This window comes from Sinocyclocheilus anshuiensis, unplaced genomic scaffold (genome assembly GCF_001515605.1).
Source record: "Sinocyclocheilus anshuiensis isolate Anshui unplaced genomic scaffold, SAMN03320099.WGS_v1.1 scaffold647, whole genome shotgun sequence".
Taxonomy (NCBI): domain Eukaryota; kingdom Metazoa; phylum Chordata; class Actinopteri; order Cypriniformes; family Cyprinidae; genus Sinocyclocheilus; species Sinocyclocheilus anshuiensis.
The window spans coordinates 1,076,346-1,094,156 of record NW_015552606.1 but is presented as its reverse complement, the minus strand read 5'-3'; the positions used below and the strand labels follow the sequence as shown (position 1 = coordinate 1,094,156).

Genomic DNA, 17,811 nt, shown 5'->3' with positions numbered 1-17,811 from the left:
TGCTGTGATACACGCGCTGAATTAAAGTGACAGCACATTGTTTGCAGTACATATGAAAACAAAAATGCATCAATTGCACCATAAATGCATATAATTAAAGTATACTGTCTTTCACAGTCAACACATATGGCTTGTTTGCTAGTTTTTAAGGAAAAGAGCACTTTTAGATAAACAAGGCAATAATAGATGCACTCGTGGAGGTAGGAAAACAAAGTTCTTTATGAACCGCAGGATTGCTTGTAATAAAGATTTCAATGCAAAAGGAAAGGCAGTAGAGCTGACTATTTCTGTCAATGGTAAGTTTGTGATAACGTAAGAAAAGTAGTTTAAATGTGTTGCCACTTGCTTGAGCAACTTAATATATAAATCTAGAACTAAATGCAAAAGTAAAAAGCATTGAATGATGTGTTGCTTATATTTATTGTGTTTAAACATGTCTGTGAAAGACTGTATTACTGTACTGTGTAAAAAAAGAATTGCAATGCTGAAAAAGCATTTTCAGTGACAATGTTTGGATTTGAAATCAAAATAATGGAATGATTATAATGTTGGAATAAATGTTGTGTTTGTGGTAAACAGCCACGGATCAGCAGCGGACTCCTGTGTGAAAGCTGCTTCCCCCTCACAAGAGTCACCTAAGAGGGGAATTTCCCACATTTTCAAAAATGAAATTCAGGCCCTGAATAAATGTCTAAAAATCCTGATTGAAGTATCACTATAAATAGTTCTAAATTATAAAAAGAAGGCTTTAAAAAGATTGGCAGATACTGCTTTCTGTGATCGGCGATTGGTGATCGGCCTCAAAAATCATGATCGGAGCACCCCTACAATAATCATTGTGAAAAACAAGGTGTCGCTCTCTCACACCCCTCAAAGTCAATGGAAGTTGATACGGAAGCAATAAAAAGGAGTTATCAGCACAGTATCTATTACACACTGGTAACTGGAGCACCGCACACCTTCTTGTTTCTAATTTCAAGGAAGCTGATACACATTTACTGCACCACTGGTAGTAAAAAAAAAAAAGCGTTCATTGGAAACACTGGCACACCCCCGAAACACTCCCATTAGAACATTTACATGTGCGCAGAGAGGAAGTCCTCTCTTTCCTGCGGCATGGTGGTTTCATATCCTGCTTTGTTGCCACAGCAACGGAAGGTTCGCTTTTGGTTTTGGTTTAGCTTTTGATCTTTGACTGAGGTACCGCGTAGCAAGAGAAAGTTTCTGAGAACCACCAAATGTCCCAAGTTATGTACTGAGTCAGAGACCTTTTTCACTTTAGGAGAAAAAGACCAGAGATCATGGTCTCAGATATCCAGGACAGGACAGAAGCCCAAACTGAGAAAAAAATTAGCTATTTGGTGTATTTTTTTATTATTTATATGACCAAAAAGTAAGATGAAATTCTGATAGCTTGTTATGTAAAATAAATTAGATTTATATAACAGTATGCCAGACTACTTACTTGAAGGGGTCATATGATGCGATTTCAAGTTTTCCTTTCTCTTTGGAGTGTTACAAGCTGTTCGTGAATAGATAAGATTCCTGAAGTTGCAAAGACTAAAGTCTCAAACCCAAAGAGATATTCTTTATAAAAGTTAAGACTCGTCCACGCCCCCCTAAAACGCCTCGTTTAAACACGCCCCCACATGTCTACGTCACTGTGTGAGAAGATTTGCATAACACCGCCCAAATGTTCACTCAAAGAAAGAAGGTGTAACTTTGATTCTCGCTGTAGTATTGTTTGCCGCCGCCGCCATGTCGTGGAGACACTGTGTCTTTCGTTATGAAAGCGAAACTACTTTGGCAGTATAGAGTAGCGCTTGTTGTTTGTCATTTCTCAGATCACAAATGCAGACATGGTTTTATGTTTACGCGGCGCGATGCACGATATAAGTCATTATAATCAGTAATTATGTCGCCACTGGATGCTACAAATGCCTCGTTTGTCATGGGTTTTATTGGTTTTGTCTCGTCGCGCCGGGCAGTATACAGCAGTATTTTTGTCCACGTGTGTTGCCATAGTTTCTAAAAGCAGAAACCGATAGTGTGGACATTACGTCATTGATAGGCGACAATGAATCGGGATGAGCCATTATTTAAAATTGGAATTTCTCTGGATTTACAAATCCTTGGGAACTTTTGGGATAACGCAAGTGCACAACTGCATGAAATATATAACACTGTGCAAGTGGTTTTTGAATATTTTATTACGAAAATCTTACATATTGTGCCTTTAAAATTAATATGGGGGGGATACTTATATTTTAATAATGATGTATGGATAATCAAGCAAGTTGCTTCAGTACAATAAATGTTAATCTTGAAATATTACTAGCAATATAAGAGTTACTTTAACAATCACTTCATAAAAATCATTAAAGATTTCAAAGCAATAAGACTTAAAGGTATATTTTTACTTGCTATAAATAAAAAAAAAAAGAATCAATCACAGGGCATGTAGAATATTGTGTGTAAAAGGTTTTTCAGCAAAGTTTTGATGCTGATAATTTAGAGGCCTTAGTAATTAATGTATCAAATATGACATGGCAGGCTTCATGGGGATAACATAAGAAAAATATAAACAATAATACTAAGCATATCAATGTTTTGCCCAATCATCTGTATCACCAGATTTAACAAACAAAAAAACCTATGCTATTGGAGTCTGGCTGATTAAAATCAAACGATGATTTGATCTTATAAAAGACGGGCATCTGTAGATAAGACTGCTTAAAATTTACTCCGATTTAAATGTCTCTGATTCTCCATTACATTTCCTGCACAATCACTTGGTCTTCATTTTTATTATAGAAATTGAATAATAAAAGCATCTCACATTAAATAAAAATTGTGGAAAACAATACAATTGTTTCAATTATTTCTTAAGCAGTGTAACAATTTTTATATTTTAAAAGTGGACGGATGGACGGAGGGATGGATAGATGTATAGATGGTTAGACCAGGCACCGTCTTCACTGCCACAGTTTGTAACTGTCCATCACCTTATTTGCTGCTTTTTGATTGACAGAACATAATTAACTCCAGCAGATTGTTTAAAAAGTAAGTGACTAATGTCCAGTAGTACAGATGGAACATTGTTACATCACGAAGTACTACTGACACATATAAAATAGAATATGTGCAGTGTCTTCCCCAAGCTTAAAACTACCTAAATATTTGTGTCACCCACTAGCATCACAACACCATCTGTGTAAGATCTAGACTCTATTAAACATTATCCCATCTAGCTATACTATGCCACACATTCCAATGTTTAAATCCGTTTACGTTTTGTTTAATTAAGCAAGGAGATGATATTACCTTGGGATATGATCCAGTTTGGCAAACAGTAAGAATTAACATATTAACTCGGGAAGGAACTTATAACTCAGGAAGGAATGCAGGCTCCATAGCTCTTGAGACCTGTCTGCTAACATGTTTGTGTGGTTGAACAACTCTTATGGGGATGTTTAAATTAATTAAGCATTTGCAAAACTAATAACATGTGAAGCAAAGAATGAAATGCATTTGTTGAGTAAGAATCCAACCAGAGCCGTTCTTAAGGCCATGTAAGGAAATGAAGGCAGCAGGGTAACACACCACTGACTGGCTTACTTGTCTTCCTGCTGTTGGTATTTTATCTGGGTTAAAGTTGAAAGCTATCATGAACTGGTTGGAATTTCAGCTTCGCTCCTATCCGACGACCCTAATCCCTCCCTACAGGAACTGCATCCGTATAGTAGCGGGGGTGAGGTGGAAACACCTGTACAGGTAACACTGATTACGATCATAATCAACAAAAAGAGGTAGAAATACGATAGAGCATGACAGGGCAGTACGAACAAACAATGTCAAATGAGATTTTGCAGTACCATTTATACTGCATTAGATAGTGTGAGTAAAAAAAAGTAGGGATTCACCGAAATGGCATTTTTGGTTTTTGGCCGAAAGAGAAAAACGGCTGAAATATGAGCCGAAAATATATGCCACGACGCACCGCCCATGTGTTCAGCACACAGGTTTCACTCTCCCTCAACCCGTCGTCACTGCGTGGTGTGACGCTCCGCTCAATATTCCGAACTATGAACGTGTGTTCCGCTCATGCTCACCGGAAAAGCAAAGTCCGCTTAAATACCACGCAGACAGGACATTTTTATGTACTATACTTTTTCCTTTTTGCATTAGTGCTAAGTGTGCTGCAACATGGTGTAGTACAGCTGTACTGGGCAACGCTGGTAAAATGACGCTACCCTCTCGTTCACTGCTATGCTCTCCTCACATGCTCTGATAATAATAGCTTTATAGGACTATACATTATTTGGATAATTAGTCAAAAAAATAATTATATCTGATTCTGTTGCATTAAACTGAATAAAAATAATATATTTATATTTTATATTAATATATTTTCTGTCCAATTTTATTGTTACTTTAAATAAAAGTGTGGTAATGTTATTGGCTTGTGTTTTTTAAATTCAGTTTCATTGAAATTATTGAGTTAAAAAAAAGTCAATAATGTAACAAATTACATTATAATATTTAATAAAATAATTATTACAAAGCGTTTTCGGTTTTGGTTTTCATCCAAGCGCATCCAGAATTTTCATTTCGATGCATCCCTAAAAAAAAAAAGCATAAGTCCACACTGAAAATGTGGGATTCAAAATCTAATTTAAACCTGCAAGTTTTAATATTTTAGTATTAGTAGGAAAAAATGTTTACTTACAATGTGGCAAATTCAGTGTATATATAATATTTATATATTTATAATATTAGTTTTCCAGTTTAAAATATTTTGTATTTTTATAATATTTCTGATTACATAATATAATGTATAATATTTATATATTATAATATTTGTTTTATTGTTTACTTTACGTGTCTTTTTTTTCAAATAAGACAACAATTATGCTTGTAAACCAAAGGCTTCATGAACTATATTTATTTCAGGTACTTCTTTGGTTTGAGGTTTTGCTTTAGATGTAATATTTCATAATATGCATAAGTATATAATATTTCCATATTTGTAATACTATCTATAATAGTACTTTTGCTATTTTAAAATATTTTCTTTTAAACTTTAATATTGTAATATTAATATTGTAATTCATGCAATTACCCAAATAGGCAGTACCACATGGTACTTGGTACATAAGAAGCTAGATATATGCATGAACAGCATGTATGTATATGTGTGTGTGTGTGTGTATATGTGACCCTGGACCACAAAACCAGTCTTAAGTCACTGGGGTATATTTGTAGCAACAGCCAAAAGTACATTGTATGGGTCAAAATTATTTATTTTTATTTTATGCCAAAAATCATTAGGATATTAAGTAAAGATCATGTTCCATGAAGATATTTTGTAAATTTCCTACTGTAAATATATCAAAACTTAATTTTTGATTAGTAATATGCATTGCTAAGAACTCAATATTTAGATTTTTTTGCACCCTCAGATTCCAGGTTTTCAAATATTCAATTCAAAGTATCTCGGCCAAATATTGGAAAAATGGACCCTTATGAATGGTTTTGTGGTCCATGGTTTTATATATATATATATATATATATATATATATATATACACACACACACACACTGATACACCTACCCTAGAGGAGAGGATGCTTCTGTGCTCAGGTCCAGAAGTGGAGTAGCAGGTGCATCATGGAGCATCATCTTGAGGGATTCATAATCAAACTAATTAACTGATTAAACAACACTGTAATGTGTTTCAGAGAAGCGGGAGGCTCTGTGTGCTAATCCTGCTCCTTATCCTATCCTACCATCACCACCAGAGAGGATGCAGCAAAACAAACACACACTTATTGCATTTTCCCTCTTAAATAATGCAAATGCTAGTGTCACTGCACAACTAGCACCATTAACAACACTCAACACATTACCAACAAAAAAATCTAATCAGTTCAATCCACCATATTCTTTTGAACTATGACACTTAAGTATATGTAATAAATGAAATGTGAATAACAAGCGGATTAGAATATTGTCACATAACCGTGATGTTATTTGATATTTCTGCCACATTGCAACCTACAAGAAAATGTGGTAAAACCTCTTGGATTATTTTAAAATGAATAACAGATGTCATGAACCTCTCAGGGGAAAAACACTAATTAATTATGCTTCAAAACAAAGCACATGCTAAATTATTTCCATCTGTGGATTAATATCTTCTGATGTTCAGCCATTCCCATCAGTCTTCTTTATGCATTTTGGGTGTCAATACCCAAGTTGTGTTTGCAGGAGGTCGATATTTCTGAACATAAGAGCTCAACATTTATGGTTATTACTTTTACCATGCCAGGCTTCATCAGTTCTTCAGCACTTAGATTGAAGCTGAATATCTGGATATTTACAATGTGCATTTAAATGTGTCACTCTGGGAACAAAAAAGGAAAAATGTCACAACAACAACACAGTTTAACAATAAAGATGACAGAGGTGGATTATGAGAGTTTTGGCCAGTTGACAGACCAGTAGTTCAATAAAACTCATGTTTGTTGATCTTGTGGTTTATATCTTGCAAACTTGTCTGTGATGTACTGACTGTTTCTGTTGGGAATTCTGCTATTTAAATATGCCAAAGTAACTATCTAGTCAGGAGAAAATGGCAAATTGAGCCCTGAAGAATTATTGTTTTGTACTTTTCATGTTTCATATTTCTTTATGTTGTAAATACAAACCGTTAAAATAGCAGCTTTTTTTAAATCTGTGTACAAACACCAGCAACAGTTCAATTAACAAGGTTCAGTACATGAACACAGCAAACAGATTGTCATTAACCTCCTTGTCTGCATGCGTCCCATGCTGGGAGCTCCCCAGGAAGTCTCCACATACATGTCTAATCCACTTACAAAACTAAACAGAGAGGAAGTTTCTTTCTCTCTCCCTCACACAAACACACACAAACCTACAGGCTATGGAAGTTCAAACAAACTGTACATAGATAACCACCATTACTTTAGGGTGGTTATGCACATGAGTCACTTATACGCTCACCAACTGGAAAAAAACTGCACATACTGCCACCTATGTAGACAATTGCCTTTATGTGTCTGAAAAATAATGTATATTCCTCTTCGCTTTCCTTTTCATAATGAAGCTGATTAGACACCTGGAGAGTGGGGCACAAGAGCTATTCACACTGGCACTACCCTGGGCGGTAACATATGAGCCTTTTAAATGAAGCATATGACATTTAAAATATGCATCTGGGAATTTATAATCACAAGGCAGTTAAAACTGAGTGAGAAATTCATATCAGCACTGCAAACCAGCGAGAAATCTCAGCTTTCCACAACATAAAACAGAGAGTCGGCATGAACCAGACAGCCACAATTACCATAGATTACACACAGAGGCAAGCATATACACATTTGCAAAATTTGGTTTTACATTTGAAAATAAACCCACCTACTTTCTCAATCTGGAAAGCTCTAATCTGATTGGCAACATAGGGAAGAAAGTTTGGAAACAAACTTGTGTTTACAAGGAACCAAGCTGACAGAGCAAACATCTTAAAGGATGAAATAATCACTGAATATGCCAAAGTTTGCCAGGTTAGTGACCAGTAGGGATGGGTGATATGGGCTTAAAAATGTATCACGATAATGTCTGATTTTATTGTAATAACGATATAAATGAGTACGTTTACATGGACAACAATAATCCGATTTTAACACGAATAAGACAATACTCTGATTAAGAATTTACCATGTAAACAGATATTTTTGATTACCGTAATCCGGCTAAAGTCATATTCGAAGTAAACAGAAATCGAATTAAGACATGTGGAGTATTCCTGTTTTAGTCGCATTACTGAAGTGCCGAATAGACAGCTTAATCACATTATTACCATCGTGTAGGACTTTTCGCCGCATTTTGCGACAGGATACACACACGTCAGTGGTCAACCGTTTGACGGCAAATAAAAGAGCTTCAATGCTGCCATCGTCTTTATGCACGTACAAATAATTAACTGCACTTAAAGCTTTCATACAATTAAAAATGAAACACCCAAAACTGTACATGGCATCATCACGAAGACAAACTATATGTTTATACGTGAAATTCCAGAGAGGACGTCGGATGGCGTCACGTTGGGACGTAATGACGTGTGTCATTAATCGAACTATGTACTATAACATGTAAAACGGGAACATGAAAGGAATATTCTAAAAGCAACTCATGTAAACACCATAATCATAATATTGGCTTATTTAGAATAAGGTAAATAATTAGATTACTGATGTCCATGTAAACGTAGTTGGATAAAAGCAAAAAAAATATTAATAGGAATTAAAATAAACAATACTCTAAGAAATAACATAAGATATTATGTTTAAGTTTAAGTGTCAGTAAAACAGGAACATGAAAGGAATATTCTAAAAGCAACTCATGTGAACACCTTAATCATAATATTGTCTTATTCAGAATAAGGTAAATAATTAGATTACTGATGTCCATGTAAACGTAGTCAGTGACGATAATTTAGAGAATCCTGTTTTTTTAGAGAAAAGTATTATCTTTCCTAATTTTACCCAAAATAGGGTGTTGTGAGCAGTATGCACCTAATGTAATGACGGTTTAATTAATACTGGAAGCCGGAGGGCACCCTTGAGCAGAAACTCCACATATTCATAGTAGAAGTAATGCTCCAGGAAATCCCTAATATGGACAGAGGTATCCAGTGATCGCTGTAGCTGAATAAAATGCAGATAGAGAAATTTTAACTGAGAAAACCTGAAGACAATAAACATGCGATTGCACAAAATATATGGTATCTGTGTTCTTCAAGCAATCTTGGGTATTTTTATAAGGATAAAGTATATTTATAATGCAATGCTAATTGACATAGCCTTTATCACTGTATATAATTCTATAAAATAGTATAATTTCTGCCTTATTCTGTGATACGAAATCACGTCTGATCACAAAAATAAGTTCTTTCAAACACTCGACTATGTTATGAAGTTAATATGGAGAAAAAGCATGTCAATAAATAATATCTTTGTTGGACAACAGGTTTGTAAACGACTCATACACATGTAAAACTGTATCGCACACGTGCTACTGTAGTACATTTACTCAAGGCTCATACCAATTTTTGTCGCACTGTACAGCCCTATCCAAACCTGTTCCAGATTATAGAAGGAGCTGCTCAATTTCACGTCCGCCTTCTTTCACGTCACTCTACACAGTCGCACACAGAAATATATCAGCAACTAAACTTTATCGTTATTATCGTGGGAAGGCTAATTCTTATCGTGGGGAGAATTTTTACTGGTATATCGCAAACGATAAGATATCGCCCATCCCTAGTCACCAGCATTATTGTAGTACAACTGAGATACTATTTTAGTTATTTTTTAATATTTTTAATTTTTTTTATTTAAATGTTTAAAAAGTATACGTTTTATAAAAAAATACAAATAATAATAAATACAATAAAAAAAGAAAATCACTCACTGCTCTTGAATGAATAACATTTGTAGCTTTAACAAGGAATAATCTATATTTAATTTATACAGTGAAGAATATGCAAAGTTATTTTACATTTGATTATTCAGTTTCTGTACTTGAATACCCACAAATCTAAAAACCTAAAGCATTGTTCAATATATCTTTGTTCTATTTATTTATTTGTGCTATTGCTTGTAATTTTTTCATTTGTTCTTATTTACTGACTGCTCACTTGACTTTTGATAATGTTTGAACTTTATATTTGTTTGGCTAGTAGCTTTTGCTGTGTTATTGAAGCTGGAATCGAGAACTGTAATATTGAACTTGTATCTAAAATTTTTGTCATATAAGCTTATCTATTAGAACAGTGTTTCCCAACCGGGGTGCCGTCTGTCGAGAGCAGGGGTGCCGTGTAAAAAATCCTTTTTTAATATTTTTAAATTGCTAAAATGTTCAAAAAAGCATCTATTATATAATATCCATTTCTGATGTCACCAATAATTAGAGATGCACCGAAATTTCGGCTGCCGAAAATTAGTTCACCGCTCAGGATTCACTTTCACGTGGTGTGACGCTCTGCGTATTATCCCGCTCTATGCGTGTGTGCTCCACTCCTATACCGTTCATGCTCATCGGAACAGCAAAGTCCACTCAAAAATTGAGCCGACAGGAAACATTGATGTAGTACAGTATTGTTTCTGTCTGCAATAGCCCCACTGTGTTGTAACATGGTGTGGTATATGGGCAACTCTGGTAACGCTGCCCTCTCATTCATTGATCTGCTAACCGCTATGTTATGTTCTTATTTTATTACTGACTGCTTACTTGTTATTTTTTATTCAGTTCAAAGTTTGAAATCAAGCTATCTCGTGCTACTGCACCAAAATTACCCGACTGTAAAATAAAAAAAAACACTGAGTGAGCAAAAATTTGTGAGATAGCTAGTTATAATGGTAATTAAATAATGTTTACATATAAAAGCCTACATTAAAATCTGTCATATAAATTGGTCTCTTCATTAGAAATTAGCCTACTGATTATCACCATTGATGGACACATTTTTTTAATAATATAAAAAATATCTGTATGACATTATATTCTGCAGTTCTTCCCTGTTGTACCGAATAGCTACACTTTTCAAATTATCATATCGAAGTTAGAAATTCAAATATTGTGACAAAATTAATTTTGTAGGGTGCCACAAGTTTGTTAAAATTTCCAAAGGGTGCCGCGACTAAAAAAATGTTGGGAAACACTGTATTAGAATACAGGAAAACATAGGTCAAAACAATGATAACAACAACTATTTAATTTTTTTGTGGCAGGGCCAGTGAAAATGTTGGTAGGGCAAGTAAAAATTTGAACCACAGTAGAAAAAATCCTTAGCATTGAGCCCTGGACTAGCCTGTCCTAAAACTCTTAAATAAACATTTGTTAATGCAGCAATGTGGGAGGGAAGTGTCAAGAAATGGAACACTTACTTTTCCCCTTGCTCTATTTACCTAATGTCCCAAATTAAAAGGCTGTAGGAAAACCTGTGCAGTTTTTCATTGAAGGAGAGCAAAAGAAACCAAGGTATGGGGGTGAGATTCAGTCTATGTGCTCTATACAGATGGCCTATGGATAATTTTTTTCTTCCAGGAAACCATTCATTGATGCAGGAGTGGCATATTGCAGAGTTTAGAAAAATCAATGATGTGTGTAGAAGGTCTAAGCATACAAACCTGTGTCAAGAGCCAGAAACACTCATGCACATGTGTACGCTACACTGTTGCATACTTTTGAGAAATGAGGGCCCCAGGACAGTACGTACTGTACTGTTCTGCACGCCTTGTAATTTCTAGTGTTTTATCCGTGTAGGGGGATGGTATACAGGTTTGGCCTGCCACTGCAGTGTAAGGGTTCTCGAGCAAGTGAGTGATCCAGGACACATACAGGAAGAGATGCTGCAAAGATAATGCAGTATAGTGCGCGGAAAACAAAACCCTGGTGGATTGCAAAGAAACTTCAGAGTAAAGAGGAAGATAAAAGCAGGGGGTTGAATCCAACATTCCTAAAAAAAAATTTAAAAACCAAAGGAAGTGAACTCCGTAGTTTCAAAATAGTAACCAGTCTATCAGAAGCGGTGCCATTTATAATTTATTATGAGTGTATATACTGGCTCTGACAGAGAATTTATTCAATTCTTTACTAAATTATGCAATGAATTATACTATCTGACCTTTAGTCACAAATAAGTTACATTTGAAGCCAAAATGATTAAGAATCTGATTTTGATGGATTTTCAACATATACATGATTATATACATATATATATATATATATATATATATATATATATATATACACGCACGCACGCACACACACACACACATGTTACAGCTGTCAGAAATTAGTAGGAAGTGTAGAGGCCCTTGCTTTGAATGACTTCAGCACATCTGCAGCTGCAGAGCATCACTAGTTTCTGAGACTGCACTGGTGTGATCTTAGTCCACTCTTCTTTCACTCTCTTCCATAGTTGCACGCACACACACACACACACACACAGTGGAGATCAAAATTAGAGAACAATCTATAAATACTACATTTTTTTCTGAAATATTGTTAATCTTCATCGATCAAAATTTGAAGGAATATTAGCTGTAGGTATACCACTGTTCTCTATCAGACCCAAACAAATTAAACTTGCTCTCATCACTAAAGTGAACTTTGGACCAGTTCTCCTCTCTCCACACAACATGCTCCTCAGCAAAGGTGAGTCTAGCCTTTTGATTCTTTCTGTTGATGAGAGGCTTGGTCACTACAGAGTGTGCTTTCAGTCTGACTTCTCTTGAACTGGCAAGCAATTCCAGCTGCAGTGTTGAACCGATTCCCCATTGAGAGTCTCCACATTATTCTCTCTTCTCCTGCATTTGTCTTACATGGACGACCAGCCTTTTTGGGGCACTTTAATTAATTAGTGTCATTGTAAACCTGCAATATTCGAGAAATCACAGATTTGGAATGACCATCTTTCAAGCAATGGCTGAAAAGGTCATCCCTTTGGCCTTCATCTGGACAACCTCCTGTCGTAGGGTTTCAGTCACCTTAGAGCGTCCTGGCATCTTGCAGTCTCAGTGAAAATTAGAGAAATGCTGTCAGTTAAATAGGGTTTGTCATATAATTAAGGAAATTAGCACCAAGTGCCAGATTATAAATAGATAGATTATATAGATACATCTATATAAAATAGATTTATATAGATGTATAAAACTTCAAAACAGGTATTTTCATATTATTCATATTTCATATTTGTAAATACAATGTATATACTGTATATATAGAAAAATCTTTTTCGGATGTAAGCATCAAAACAATGCCCTACCGTATTGCAACACATCAAAGCAGTCAATACATCACAGTCAAGAATAACTTAAAGAGGTCGCCAATGTTTACTAAACTGTGGACTAGCTTTGAATCTTACTGCTGATTTGAATGGCAATGCTTCCCGTTTTAAATGTCACTTGATGGCCTTTCATTTTTAACCAGAAATGTGCACGCTGCTTAGTGATGTTCATTGAGGTTTTCCGTGTCTTTTTATCCGTATCATTTGAAAAGGCGAGAAGAAAAAAAATAAACAATCAGTTGTGGGACTACAGTATATTCTGTCATAAATCTCATACATACCATTCATTCCTGAAATTTTTATCATCCGTTACTGGAAATGACATTACTGGTTGATATGTCCTGATGTCAATAAGTTTCAAAAAGTTTACACACGCTTTTGGTCCATGAACTAGCTCTCGCTCTGAACTCACGCTGTCTATGGAAGTTTGGCCAGGACCGTTTCTAGAATCAAATCACTGAGGCTGCTCTCACATTTTTTTTTTTTGTACCATCCATTGCTATGGTTATCACTGTGTCAATCACTGCTCACTGCTTTCGAGAGTGAATCCAGTATTAATATGTGGATGTCATTCCCGAAACTTTGCAGCGTGTATGTGTCCAAAAAAAGTTTCATACAAAATCTGAATGGATTATTGCATAGAAAGCGTGCAAAGCATGATCCCTTTATTATACTAAGAAGTGTCACTCATCTTAGTTCATCGCAATCTCACAAAGCTTCGTTATAGTCAATAAAGCTCTCTAAACCGCACACTAAATATCTTATTTACATTACGTCTGCACTGCACTGAACTCTGGTCATCTCACTTTGTTTTCACTGGGTCCAAACTAGGCAATTTCTTGAGTGAGATCGTTATCCAGTCTTAAGACCACTCTCTTTTTAAAAAAAAAAGGCTGCTCAAGGAAAGAGAGGGGGAGTCACAGAATAGCAATATCCCGCACAGATCTCCCTGCTTACTTCACTTCCCCTCAGTGTGCTTGAAGTTCATCAGGCCTCAGCAGTGTCGCAGCAGGTGTAATTTATGAGGTGTTAAGAACGTTAGACTGTAACTGAAAAATATACTGTAAACTCTAGTTCCCCCAACACACCTCTAACCCCAAAGTGTGAAGCCCTATAATAAAGGTATAGGGCCTCTTACTCCTTGAGAGTCCGCCAAAGAAAATGCATATTACATTTGGCTCTGCTTTCTTTTCTGCAACACCAATTTCAGAATTTCAAAGAAAAAAGAAGCATGGCAGTTCAGAAGCATATGTTATGTTTTGAAAACTGATGTGCCCACCAGACTTTTCTAACTTGTTTAACCAGCAAGTTCTTTGGTCAACCAGCTTCACCAATTGTGGGTAAGGGTTCGCCCACCTGCCAGACTATTAACACCAAACCAACATAAACCAACACGGTAATTCATTCTGGTCTAGCCAGTGTTTCATTCAGGGAAAGTTCTGGAAACTTAACAGCTACCCATTAACTTTGTATTTGTATGCTACCCTGTCTTTCTAAATGTACTCCTTGGTATCTACAGTGATTTTTCATGTTAACCAAAACTTGGTTTGTTTGAACTAAAAAAAAACTTGGGCATGTAGCATGAACCAGCGGTTATGAGCAGTCGATAATCCTATAGGTGTAGACTGGTGTACACTAAAGTCATACTCAGTATCGATATATAATTACACATTTTGTGTTAAGAACACAAAAGTTTTGGCTCTTAACAGGGTTTAAAAGTTTAGAATTTGAATGTGTTTGAAAGTTCACCAAGACTGCGTTTATTTAATTAAAAATACAATAATATTGTAAAACAGTATTACAATTTAAAACAAATGCTGTCTATTATAATATATTTAAAAATGTAATTTATTCCTTTGATGGCAATATGCTGATTTGGTGCTCAAGAAACATTTCTGATTATAATATAATGTTGAAAACAGCTGTGCTGTGTTTTTGTGGAAACTGTGGCACTGTGATTTTTTGTTCTCTGAATCCTTTAATGAGTCGAAAGTTCAAAAGAACATTTATTTGAAATAGAAATCATTTGTTACATTATAAATGCCTTTACTGTCATTTTTATTCAATTTAATTCTTCCTTTCTGAATAACTATAAATTTGTTTAAAAAGAAAAAAATAAGAGTTAGTATTCATTTGAGTACAAGTTCAAGTAGAGAAACAAGTTAATTGATAAAGACAAAGAACAAATAATAAATAAATTTGCTTAAATATGTTTTTCTTCAACATCATATAAATCGATATATATATATATACAGTATTGGCTACTCTTTTTCCACTATTCAGCAGAGACCCATATTTGTTCATCTGAGAACATGTGTGCTCCTTCTCACACACTGATGAGCAAACTGAAAGTGCGACACAGTAGGTTTGGAGGTGCTCTCTCCAGCTGGTATTTTCTAGTCTGCTGCTTTTTTCTAAAGCCCTCGGACTAGGGCCTGGATTACATGCAATTATGCTTCATACAGCAGCTGCCTGTGGGACAGTAGAGAGAAAGAGGAAAACTGCTTTCATTCCTGACACAGCTAAGCTTCAGTAGAGGACAATCTAGCTGCTGACAGGTGTAGAAAACACCTCCTAATCCAAAAGATACCATAATTGTTTTCAGCTTGAGACCTCAGGGCAGGACATCTGTCATACTGGGATAACCTGCATGAATACAAAGCAAAGTTTGCAAGTCTACACTCAAGTCTACAAAGGGTGTTGAATTCCATTTAGAGGTATTAGAAACTCTCATCGCTGGGAAGGGGTACGTTTTTCAGCTAGACATACAGTAGGCTGGAATTCTGAGAATGTGTGTCTCCTATTTCCTTCTTAAGAATGGCTAGACTAGATGCCATTTATACCAAGGCTTTCGAACACCAGATCACCCCTCCCAATAAAATTCACAAGAGTAAACGGTATTTTTCCTGAAGCTTCTGGGCCATCGAATTTGACCGTATTTGGTAGCTCAGTTGAGCCAAGGAAGTCTCACGGAAGCGGCCAGCGCTATATGTTACTCAGTGACATGCTACATCATTCTGTGTCATTCTGAACCAGAAAGACAATTCGAGTTTTATTTGCTGAAGAAAAAAAAAAGGAAAGTATCTGCTTTCTAATGGCATAATTAAACTTACACTCCAATATGTTTACTTAAATGCTGGCAGTCATAAAAAACTGTTTCTCAAAAAAAAAATCTGAATCATGTATTTATTTTTTTATTTTATTTTATTTTATTTTATTTAACAAACTTTCAAAAGTTAGGGTAGATATGATTTTTTTTTTTAATGTTTTTAAAAGAAGTCTCTTATGCTCACCAGGGCTGCATTTATTTAATAATAATAATAATAATAATAATAATGTGAGGCATTATTACAATTTAAAATAACTCTATTCTATTTTTATACATTATATTACATTACATTATGTTATATTTGTATTCACAGAAAGCACCATACTGTATTTCTCATATGTATTTTTTAAATCCTATGATGGCAAAGCTGAATTTTCAGCTTTTCTTATATGTAAATATGTTCATAAAAATATTTCTTATTATTACTAAATCAAAAATGGTTGTTCTGTTTAATAGTTTTTTTTCCTTTGATGAGCATTTTGTACTTTTTTTTTATTTGATGAATATAAAGTTAAAAAGAACAGCTTTTATTTGAAATAGAAATTGTATGTAACACTATAAATGTCTTTACTGTAACTTAACAATTTAATGCATCCTTGCTGAAAAGTATTAATTTCTTTACAAAAAAATCTTACTGATCACAAAATTTTGAAAGATAGTGTACATAAAAAATTAAGACATAAATATCAAGTAAACAAGTAAAAAATGCATTATACTATACATGTGTTAAATTATTATTATTATTATTATTATTATTATTATTAAATATTAATTGTAATATTATTTATTTATATTATAAATAAATAACTATATAAATAGATATAAATAAATAAATAAAAATAACTATCCAAAACAGATTTGGACAATGACTTCAAGATAAACGGAATGAATTTTGTTTTTTCAAAAACAGCAAAACCCAAAACAGTCAAACGTTGCCTATTACAACTTACTCTGATGGAGTGTGTCACAAATATTCAGGTACTGTACAAGACAGAGAGGGAAGGCCACAGAACCTACCAGTGTGCTGTTGTGCTTTGTCTCTGGTTAATGATTTCCCCAGGCCTAGGTTTGCTGGAACTGTAGTCCGCCGTCCTGCGAGAAATCAAAAGAGGCTTGTTCAGAGGGGGGTTCAGAAGCAGAATATGGAAAACAAACAGGCAAGGCCACACAGCACAAAGACTAACAAAGAAAAGAAACCGCCCTAGGCTTCTCCTCTTCCTCCCCACAAACTCCTTCCTTCATTGGAGATTTTCCTTTAGTCTTGATGGAAAGCTAATCTCCCACATCCCTATACCAACCCTGAAGTGAATAGGCTGTTTACAGAAAAAAAAACAGATAACTGCCTACTAAGCACCACTGCACCCTTTTCTAAAAACACTGTGTTCTCCTTTTTAAGGGGTGGTACATCTTCTGCTTCTGTCATCTTGTTGAATTCCATTGGCTGCAATGGGTATTAACATGTACATTCCTGAAATGTCTCAAATCAACGCATGATTGTCATCACAAAATTATAAGGCAATAGTAATGACCCGAACCTAAAGGAACTGCTCTCAAAAACACACAATCCTACTTTTTTGGGGGGGCGGGTTCTGTGGTGGACTAGCAACGCTAGGCGGCAGGTCTAAACCTCTGGGGTTAATCTTGTTATATAATCAGATTTCAACAAGACCTTTTTGGTGGGAGGGTGTTTATGTCATAATGTTTCCATTTAAAAGAGGATGGATGAACTCGGATGTCACACGGACTAAAGACAAAAAGGGAAAATCTTGGTTCAGGGAGTATGTAAATAGCTGTGGAGGCGCAGGACGTGAAGACAGATTTCTGACAT

At 35.1% G+C, this 17,811-nt stretch overlaps 1 protein-coding gene across 1 annotated transcript in view; it reads right to left on the bottom strand.

Moving 5' to 3' along the window:
• LOC107665883 (thyroid hormone receptor alpha-like) overlaps nucleotides 1-17,335 on the bottom strand; it is a 105,950-nt gene extending 88,615 nt beyond the window's left edge. The window contains exon 1 of the mRNA XM_016456946.1: nucleotides 17,001-17,335. The gene's annotated coding sequence lies outside the window, so the exon portion shown is untranslated. The remainder of the gene's footprint in view (nucleotides 1-17,000) is intronic.
• Nucleotides 17,336-17,811: the final 476 nt, after the last annotated feature.